A 9,987-nucleotide genomic window follows, 5' to 3' on the forward strand; every position below is an offset into this window, starting at 1 on the left:
TTATGTTATCTTGAGTCCTGTAGAGAAATGGTAACAAATCAAATTGACTAGCTACATTCACAGAACACATTTATAATCATGTAAGTGTCCTTAGGTGAAGTAAATCAAAGCTTTTTACCTCATAGAGTCACAACTCACTATTTTCTTAATGAGCAGGACTTTCTATTGGATATTTTCAGCTAGTCCTCCCATTTTGAATCTCTGAAGACATGAAATGTGTATTTTAGCCTGCTAACAATTTCCTGGGCTTCCCTGGTGGCTCAGTGGTAAACTATCCACCTGCCAGTGCAGGAGACACAGGTTTGATCCCTAGGTCGGGAAGATCCCCTGGAGAAGGGAATGGCAACCCACTCCAGTATTCTTGCCTGGAAAATCTCATGGGCAGAAGAACCAGGCAAGCTATATAGCCCATGGGATCACAAAGAGTCAGACATAACCAGCGATTAAACAACAACAGTTACCTGCTACACTTCCTAAAATTTTTACCTTAAATATATCCAAAATATTACATATGTGTGTGTGTGTGTGTGTGAGAGAGAGAGAGAGAGAGAAAGAGGAAAATTGTGACAGTCCAGGAGTGGGCCAGGAAATTGGAAAAGTAAACTTACCTCAACTTCTAAGGTCTGTTTCCTCTAACATATGATGGTTGTTTATGTTCAAAATCCTAAAGTTTACGAGAAGAAATCAACATTGTCCTTTTGATGTTACTTTTTATATCAAGATTCATGTCTCTTATGTTTAAATCCAATTGCCAAGTTAGATGAAATTTATTTTATAGATACCATAGTGTCTGAAAGCATTTCATCTTCTCATTAAATTATTATGTATTTTAATTTATAATTGTAGTTGTTATTTTTAAATCGAATTCCTTGATGTAAAGTGTTACATACTTTTGGAGTATAATATTTTTCTTAGAAGTCAATCATTGCTATATTATCTTTCCTTTTCCTTTAGCAGACTCAACTTAAAAATTCAACAAAATTTATTGACAGCCAGCTACTCATCTTGCCTACAGTAGGGACAGCTTCACGTAGTTCAGTTCTAGAAACCCCTCTATAAAGTGGAAATTCCTCTGTGATGACCTGGAGGGGTGGGATGAAGTGGGATGAAAGGCAGGCTCATGAGGGAGAAGATAAGTGTATACTTACAGCTGATTCACTTTGTTGTATGGCAGAAACCAACACAACATTGTAAAGCAATTATCCTCCAATTAAAAATAACTTAGGGACTTCCCTGGTGGTCCAGTGGTTAGACATTCAGCTTCCAACGCACGGGACACAGTTCCATCCCTGGTCAGGGAACTAGGATCCCACACGTCATTGGGCAACTGAGCCCAAGAGCTGCAGCTAGAGAAAGCCCTAGAGCTTTTTCTGCAACAAAGTCCCAGCACAGCCAAAATTTTTAAATTAATTAAAATAAATAAAAATATACTGTAGAAACAAAAAAAAGATATATCTTTTCCTAAGAAAAATAAAGTGGAAATCTGTAAAGGAATCTCCATGCTCAAACAGAGGGTTACAATTTTATAACTTAAGTAATATTAAAGAACTTAACATTTTAAAAAGTAAAGAAAAATATGTTATGAACATCCAACAATTATAAACATGTTAAACTAGTAAAATTGAACTCTAAATTATGGAATTATAGATTTGATTGTTGGAAGGGACTTTATCAGTTTATCTAATTTAATCCCCTTATTTTGAAAATGAAAAAACTGAGGTACAAACAAGTGAAACAATTCTTTACAAAGTGAAAGTTGCTCAGGTGTGTCCAACTCTTTGTGGCCCCATGGGCTATACAGCCCATGCAATTCTCCAGGCCCGAATACTGGAGAGGGTAGCCCTTCCCTTCTCCAGAGGATCTTCCCAACCCAGGGATCGAACCCAGGTCTCCCACATTGCAGGTGGATTCTTTACCACCAGCTGAGCCAGCAGGGAAGCCCTTCTTCCCAAAGCTATACATATTATATAGTAGCAAAGATGAAGCTAGAAACTAAGACTTCCAGTTTAGTGCCACGTCCAATCCCAAAGAAAGGCAATGCCAAAGAATGCTCAAACTGCCGCACAATTGCACTCATCTCACACACTAGTAAAGTAATGCTTAAAATTATCCAAGCCAGGCCTCAGCAATACGTGAACCGTGAACTTCCAGATAGTCAAGGTTCTCTTAGAAAAGGCAGAGGAACCAGAGATCAAATTGCCAATATCCGCTGGATCATTAAAAAAGCAAGAGAGTTCCAGAAAAACATCTGTTTCTGCTTTTTGACTATGCCAAAGCCTTTGACTGTGTGCATCACAATCAACTGTGGAAAATTCTTAAAGAGATGGGAATACCAGACCACCTGACCTGCCTCTTGAGAAACCTGTATGCAGGTCAGGAAGCGACAGTTAGAACTGGACATGGAACAACATACTGGTTCCAAATAGGAAAAGGAGTATGTCAAGGCTGTATATTGTCACCCTGCTTATTTAACTTATCTGCAGAGTACTTCATGAGAAATGCTGGGCTGGAGGAAGCACAAGCTGGAATCAAGATTGCCGGGAGAAATATCAATAACCTCAGATATGTAGATGACACCACCCTGATGGCAGAAAGTGAAGAAGAACTAAAGAGCCTCTTGATGAAAGTGAAAGAGGAGAGTGAAAAAGTTGGCTTAAAGCTCAACATTCAGGAAACTAAGATCATGGCATCCAGTCCCATCACTTTGTGGCAAATAGATGGGGAAACAGTGGAAACAGTATCAGACTTTATTTTTCTGGGCTCCAAAATCACTGCAGATGGTGATTGCAGCCATGAAATTAAAAGATGCTTACTCCTTGGGAAGAAAGTTATGACCAACCTAGATAGCATATTAAAAAACAGAGACATTACTTTGCCAACAAAGGTCTGTCTAGTCAAGGCCATGGTTTTTCCAGTGGTCATGTATGGATGTGAGAGTTGGACTCTAAAGAAAGCTGAGTGCCGAAAAATTGATGCTTTTGAACTGTGGTGTTGGAGAAGACTCTTGAGAATCCCTTGGACTGCAAGGAGATCCAACCAGTCCATCCTGGGGGAGATCAGTCCTGGGTGTTCATTGGAAGGACTGATGTTGAAGCTGAAACTCCAATCCTTTGGCCACCTGATGTGAAGAGTTGACTCATTGGAAAAGACCCTGATGCTGGGAAGGATTGAGGGCAGGAGAAGAAGGGGATGACAGAGGATGAGATGGTTGGATGGCATCACCAACTCAATGGACATGGGTTTGGGTAGACTCTGGGAGTTGGTGATGGACAGGGAGGCCTGGCGTGCTGTGGCTCATGGGGTGGCAAAGAGTCGGACTCGACTGAACTGAACTGAACTGACCACCTGATATGAGTAGTGTACAATTTATATCCCCCCAAAAACTTTTACCTCAAAAAACAAATAGAGTAAGAAATAATACATAAGTAAGTAGATGCTGATATATTATAAAAATAGCATGTAAAACATGGTTATTTACCTAATAACTATGTTAAACCAACTGTGTTAATAAAGTATATCAGACAGCAATGATTTAGGTTATGGCCATCTTAAAATTTAAAACTACTTTATAAATTTCTTGTCTTTCAGTAATCTTCTAGGAGCAAGAGGTAAGAAGTTTTTTAACCAATCACTTGATAGCCTTCGCAAGACATTAGAGCAGTCAATAATACTTACTGAACATTTTTTACTGTTGGGCCAGAGACTATTCTAGGCCACGCGGATGCAGTGGTTAAACAAGACAATGAAAATGTCTGTTCTTATAGAGTTTATATTCTAAGGAATGTGCATGCACATGTATGCACATATGCATACACGCATGTGCAAGCATGTGTGGTGGGGGGCAGACAAAAAAACAAAAACGAAAATATCATAGAGTGATAAGGGCTGTGAAGAACACATGATGCTGTGATAGAAAACAGCTATAGGCTGCTTTAGATTGGAAGGTCAGTGAAGGTGTCCAGAGGAACTGAGTCCTAAAGAAAATAAAGGGGGAGTCGGGAAATACTGGTGAAGAGTATCCCAAGCCACAAAACCAGAAACTATTGTAAAGGATTTAAATTGGAGATAAGGTTGGCACACTAAAGAAACCGTAAAAGAAGGAAAATAATAAATATAAGAGCAGAGATAAAATAGAGGCCAGAAAAACAATAGAGAAAACAAACAAAGCCAAAAGGTGGATCTTCAAAAAGAACAAATTGACAAATCTTAAGCTAGGTTGACAAAGGAAAAAAAGACACAGAAAATTCATAACCAATATAAATAAAAATGGGATCAGTATTAACAATTATATAGAAATAAAAAGCATTATGAGAGTACTATGAACAATTATATACCAACAAATTAGATGACTTAGATGAAATGGATAAACTCCTAGAAACACAAAAGCTACCAAGGTTGAAACCTAAGAACTAACTAGTAATGAAATTGAATCAGTAATAAAAAATCTGACAAGGCAAACCCTGGACCATGGCTTCACTGCCAAACATTTAAAGATGAACTAACACCACTCCTTCTCAAACTCTTCCAAAAAACTGAAGGGGATGGAACACTTTCTGACTCAATCTGTGAGGTCAGAATTACCAAAGCCAAAGACCAGCAAGACAGGAAACTACAGATCAATATCCTTTATGAGCATTGATGCAGAAATCCTCAACAAGATACGAGCAAATAGAATTCAGCAGCATATGATAAATATTAAACACGATGACCAAGTGGGATTTATTCCTAGAATGTAAGAATAGTTCAACATACGAAAATCAATTAATAATCAATCAATGTAATGCACCACATTGGGCTTCCCAGGTGGCGCTAGTGGTAAAGAACCCACCTGCCAACACAGGAGACATAAGACGCAGGTTTCATTCTTGGGTCAGGAAGATCCTCTGGAGGAGGACATAGTAAACCCACTCCAGCATTCTTGCCTGGAGAATCCAATGGACAGAAGAGCCTGGCGGGCTACGGTCTATAGGGTTGTAAAGAGTCAGACACGACTGAAGTAGCGTATCACAGACACATGCCCATATACCTCTTTAACAGAGTGAAGGGGGGAAAAAAAACCCACACGTGATTAATTTCCTTCAAGAACTTTTCCTTTGCATTCACAGCTTGGCTAAGTGGTCATTGCAAGAGGCCTCACTTTTGGCCTATCTTGGCTTTCTACGTGCCTTCATACTACACTTAATCATTTCTAGCTTTTATTTTATTTTTAACATTTATTTATTTATCTGCATCAGGTCTTAGTTGTGGCATGCAGGACTTTTCATTGGGGTGCAAGCTTCTCTCTAGTTCCAGCAGTCAGACTTAGTTGCCTTGAAGTATGTGGGCTCTTAATTCTCGGACCAGGGATCAAACCTGTGTCTCCTGCATTGGAAGGCAGATTCTTAATCACTGGATCATTAGGGAAATCCTTTGATTTATTTTTTAGTGTTCTATTTGTGTTTAAAGATGATATATATTTTATTATACACACATATATACACATATATCATTCATTCCTTCTACATTTAGTACCATTTTTTTTGCTATTACAGAAAATAATCTTGTATACATCCTGAACATGTCTCCTTGTACACATTGGTGATAATTTCTTCAGAGTATATATCTAGAAGTGAAATTTCTGGGAAGTAGTATATGTGCATCTTTAATTATACTAAACATTGCCAGATGCTCTCCAAAATGATTATACAAAGTTATACTACCACCAGCTATACTTGAGAGTTTGTTTTCCTATGTGCTTGACATTCTTGGTATTGCCAGACTTTTCTTCTCTGTTAATCTTACAGGTTCACAGTGGAACCACCTTATCTTTTCCCCCCTTTTTTATTGACACATAGTTGATTTGCAACATTGTACAAAATTCAGCAGAGTGACTCAGTTTTACACATATATACATTCTCTCTTTTTCTTTTTTTTTGTAACCAAAACTTTAATCCCAAGGATTCTTACAAAACATATTACAAATGACAGCATGAAAAAAGAATCTTACACAGTAACTCAGTTCAGCTGTACAATGTACCCTTAAACTGGCAGGATATTTGGTATCTTGAGTAGTCTCAAATTTCCGAATAAAGAATGTTACAAAGAGCTGTGTATTCTTATAAAGCAATCACAGAAGGAACTTACAACCTAAAGAAAAGGTAAACTAACTTCCTTGAAACTTCTTAGATTCTACACCAACTGGACAACCTTTTGTCCAATGTGAAGAGTAGTGGAATTTTTAAACCTCTAATCTAGTTTAAGGGTGCAGCTTTAATTTTTCCAGCTGGCTTTTGAGTTCACAGCAGCTTTTAAAAACTGCTTAACTACAGCTACATATCATATCCCAGCTATGTTGAAAAAAATCTTCCAATTTTTGCCAGTTTTTGTTTCCATAATGTTAAACATTGACTTTACCTGGGCAGGAGTTAGAGGTTTATTATCAGCCTATGCAAGACTAAAATTCAAAGCAAATTAAATTTTGTTTAAGGGAACATTGTAAAGTAACAATTCTTGATATTACATGCCTCATATGATCCATTTCAAACCACAGAGAATTACACCTTTGTGTGTCACTGTTCCAACAGACAAACAAATGTGAACAGCTAAAACATTTTAAAAATGCACCAAGCTTATGAAGTCTCAAAGAGAACTTGAATTTTCTGTACATACTCCTGTCAAACGAAGTTATTTCCTGTACACCACTCCTCTTGCAAACTGATCTTCCATTTCCTTTCATTTGACCTAGATCTGCTATGAGACCTAGAGAAAGATCAGGACGGCTTGTGATTTGTCTCCCGGGGACAGTGATCTCTCTCTTCTCCAATCTCTAGAAAGGGACCTGCTCCGGCGGCGGGAGAAGCTTCTCCGTCTTGGAGATCTGCGTGGAAGTGGAGGACTCCTCCTCCGATAACCATCTCAAGGGCGACGACCCCAAGAAGGAGGTGGGCGGCGATTTCGACTTCCCTTTTCATCATTGGATAGTCCCCTCTTACTCGGCAGCCACACGATGTTCTCTCCCGTCTAGCTCTCGGACAGCATCAGCTGCATCTCGGGGATCTTCGGACTGAACAAAAGCAAAGCCAGGACGGTTTCTAGCAACCTACACACTTCGGAGTGGTCCCTAATAGCCAAAAGCTCCTTCCAATTCAGTCTTGTTGCCATTGTTTCCAAGATTATCGACATAAAATTTACAGTCCAGTGGACAGGAATCACGATGCTTTTCGAGATCTTAGGTTAGAGATGCGGAGGTTCAAATCCACAGAGGTCTTCCCGGTCCCCTCCCGCCCGGCGTTCCCAGATGCGCTCGCACACCGGACGTCCACGAAATGGCCTACGTTCTCTTTCTAAAACATTCTTTTCCATTATGGATTATCCCAGGAGATTAGATATAGTTCCCTGTGCTATACCGTAGGACCTTGTTGTTTAGCCATTCTAAATGTAATAGTTTGCATCTGTCAACCCCAAATTCCCAGACCATCTTTCTCCTCTCCCTTGACAACCACAAGTCTGATCTCTATGCTTGTGAGTCTGTTTCTGTTTTGTAGCCAGGTTAATTTGTGCCATATTTTAGGTTCCACTTATAAGTGATATCATATGGTATTTGTCTTTCTCTTTCTGGCTTACTTCACTTAGTATGATAATCTCTAGTTGAATCCATGTTGTTGCAAATAGCATTATTTTCTTCCTTTTTATGGCTGAGTAGTTGTATGTATGTACCACATCTTCTTTATCCATTCATCTGTCATTGGGCATTTTGGTTGCTTTCATGTTTTGGCTACTATGAATAACCCTGCTATCTTTTTGAATTATAGTTTTGTCTGACTATGCCACAGTATCTTTGAAACAATAAAGCAAAGTGCAATGAAACAAGGTATGTGTGTACCAAGAATAACCTCATTAACACTTTTGAGAACATAGTGAGATTTTACTAATTTAGACAACAGTAACATCATAATTCATACACTGAAATTAAATTTACATTGATATTACACACTTTTTGGCATTCCTTGGCATTGCCTTTCTTTGGGTAATGAGTTTGAGTACACTCCAGGAGTTGGTGATGGACAGGGATGCCTGGCATGCTGCCGTCCATACCAGGTCACGAATGAGCAACTGAACTGAACTGAACATATTTTTTACAAAAGAAAATACTTTAGAAACTAAACATATAAACCTGGCTCCAAAGAGCATTATAAAATATTTATCTTTACAACCACCTCTATGTTGTTCAGCACTCAGTCGTGTCCAACTCTTTGCAACCCCATGGACTGCAGCATGCCTTCCTTCACCATCTCCTGGAGCCTGCTCAAACTCATGTCCATTGAGTCAGTGATGCCATCCAACCATCTCATCCTCTGTCGACCCCTTCTCCTCCTGCCTTCAGTCTTACCCAGCATCAGGGTCTTTTCTAATAAGTCAGCTCTTCACATCAGGTGGCCAAAGTATTGGACTTTCAACTTAAGCATCAGTCCTTCCAATGAATATTCAGGATTGATTTCCTTTAGGATTGACTGGTTTGATCTCCTTGAAGTCCAAGGGACTCTCAAGAGTCTTCTCCAGCACCACATTTCAAAGCATCAATTGTTTGGCGCTCAGCCTTCTTTATGGTCAAACTCACATCCATACATGACTACTGGAAAAACCATAGCTTTGACTAGACAGACCTTGGTCAGTAAAGTAATGTCTCTGCTTTTTAATATGCTGTCTAAGTTTGACATAGCTTTTCTTCCAAGGATCAAGAGTCTTTTATTTCATGACTGCAGTCACCATCTGCAGTGATTTTGGAGCCCAAGAAAATGAAGTCTGTCACTGTTTCCATTGTTTCCCATCTATTTGCCATGAAGGGATGAGACCGGATGCCATGATCTTCGTTTTTTGAATGTTGAGTTTTAAGCCACCTTTTCACTCTCCTTCATCAAGAGGCTCTTTAGTTCCTCTTCTCTTTCTGCCATAAGGGTGGTAGCATCTGCCTATCTGAGGTTATTGGTATTTCTCCCAGCAATCTTGATTCTAACTTGTACTTCATTCAGCTGGCATTTTGCATGATGTACTCTGCATATAAGTATAATAAGCAGGGTGACAATATACGACCTTGATGTACTCCTTTTCCAATTTGGAACCAGTCCATTGTTCCATATCCGGTTCTAACTGTTGCTTCTTGACCTGCATGCAGATTTCTAAGGAGATAGGTGAGGTGGTCTGGTATTCCCATCTCTCTAAGAATTTTCCACAGTTTGTTGTGATCCATACAGTCAAAGGTTAGCATAGTCAATGAAGCAGAAGTAGATGTTTTTTCTGGAATTCTCTTGCTTTTTTGATGATCCAGCGGATGTTGGCAATTTGATCTCTGGTTCCTCTGCCTTTTCTAAATCCAGCTTGAACATCTGGAAATTCTCAGTTCACGTACTATTGATGGCTAGCTTGGAGAATTTTGAGCATTATTTTGCTAGCATGTGAGATGAGTGCAACTGTGCAGTAACCACCTCTGTACAAACAGTTATATGTTGGCAGTTACCTCTGAAGCTGGCCACAGTAAGTATTCAATAATCGTTTGCTGAAAGAATAAACATTTTATCTTGTAGTCACAGAGCAGCTTAATCTATTAATGAAGCAGTGGATCTTCTATAATCCTCTACCCAATCTTGTACTTTAGTTATAAAAGTATGTTGTGGAGAATTAGACTGTAAATCAGATGTTTTCACTATGTCTAAATGCCTCCAGCAGGTTTGAATTAATGATGCTTCTGTTGATAGAAATAGGAAATTTTAAGAATAAGATAATAAGAATCTATTGGCTATTTCACAAGTCATTCTTTTTTATTTTTTTTTTACCTTTTGACCTCTAATACCTATTCTTTCCGCACCCACCCCCACTTCTGACAATCACCAATTTGTTCTCTATATCTATGAACTGTTACGTTTATTTTTTAGATTCCACATATAAAAGAGATCGTAGAATATTTGTCTCTGACTTATTTCACTTAGCATAATGCCCTAAAGGTCCATCCAT

At 38.8% G+C, this 9,987-nt stretch overlaps 1 long non-coding RNA gene across 1 annotated transcript in view; it reads left to right on the plus strand.

The window, feature by feature from the left end:
* The window catches only part of LOC145506993 (uncharacterized), a 41,167-nt gene extending 33,319 nt beyond the window's left edge, over positions 1-7,848 (plus strand). The window contains exon 2 of the long non-coding RNA XR_014054494.1: positions 6,725-7,848. This is a non-coding gene — a long non-coding RNA (uncharacterized LOC145506993). The remainder of the gene's footprint in view (positions 1-6,724) is intronic.
* The last annotated feature ends 2,139 nt before the right edge of the window (positions 7,849-9,987 follow it).

Source organism: Giraffa tippelskirchi, chromosome 1, assembly GCF_054371585.1.
Source record: "Giraffa tippelskirchi isolate mGirTip1 chromosome 1, T2T-mGirTip1v1.2.pri, whole genome shotgun sequence".
Lineage (NCBI taxonomy): Eukaryota > Metazoa > Chordata > Mammalia > Artiodactyla > Giraffidae > Giraffa > Giraffa tippelskirchi.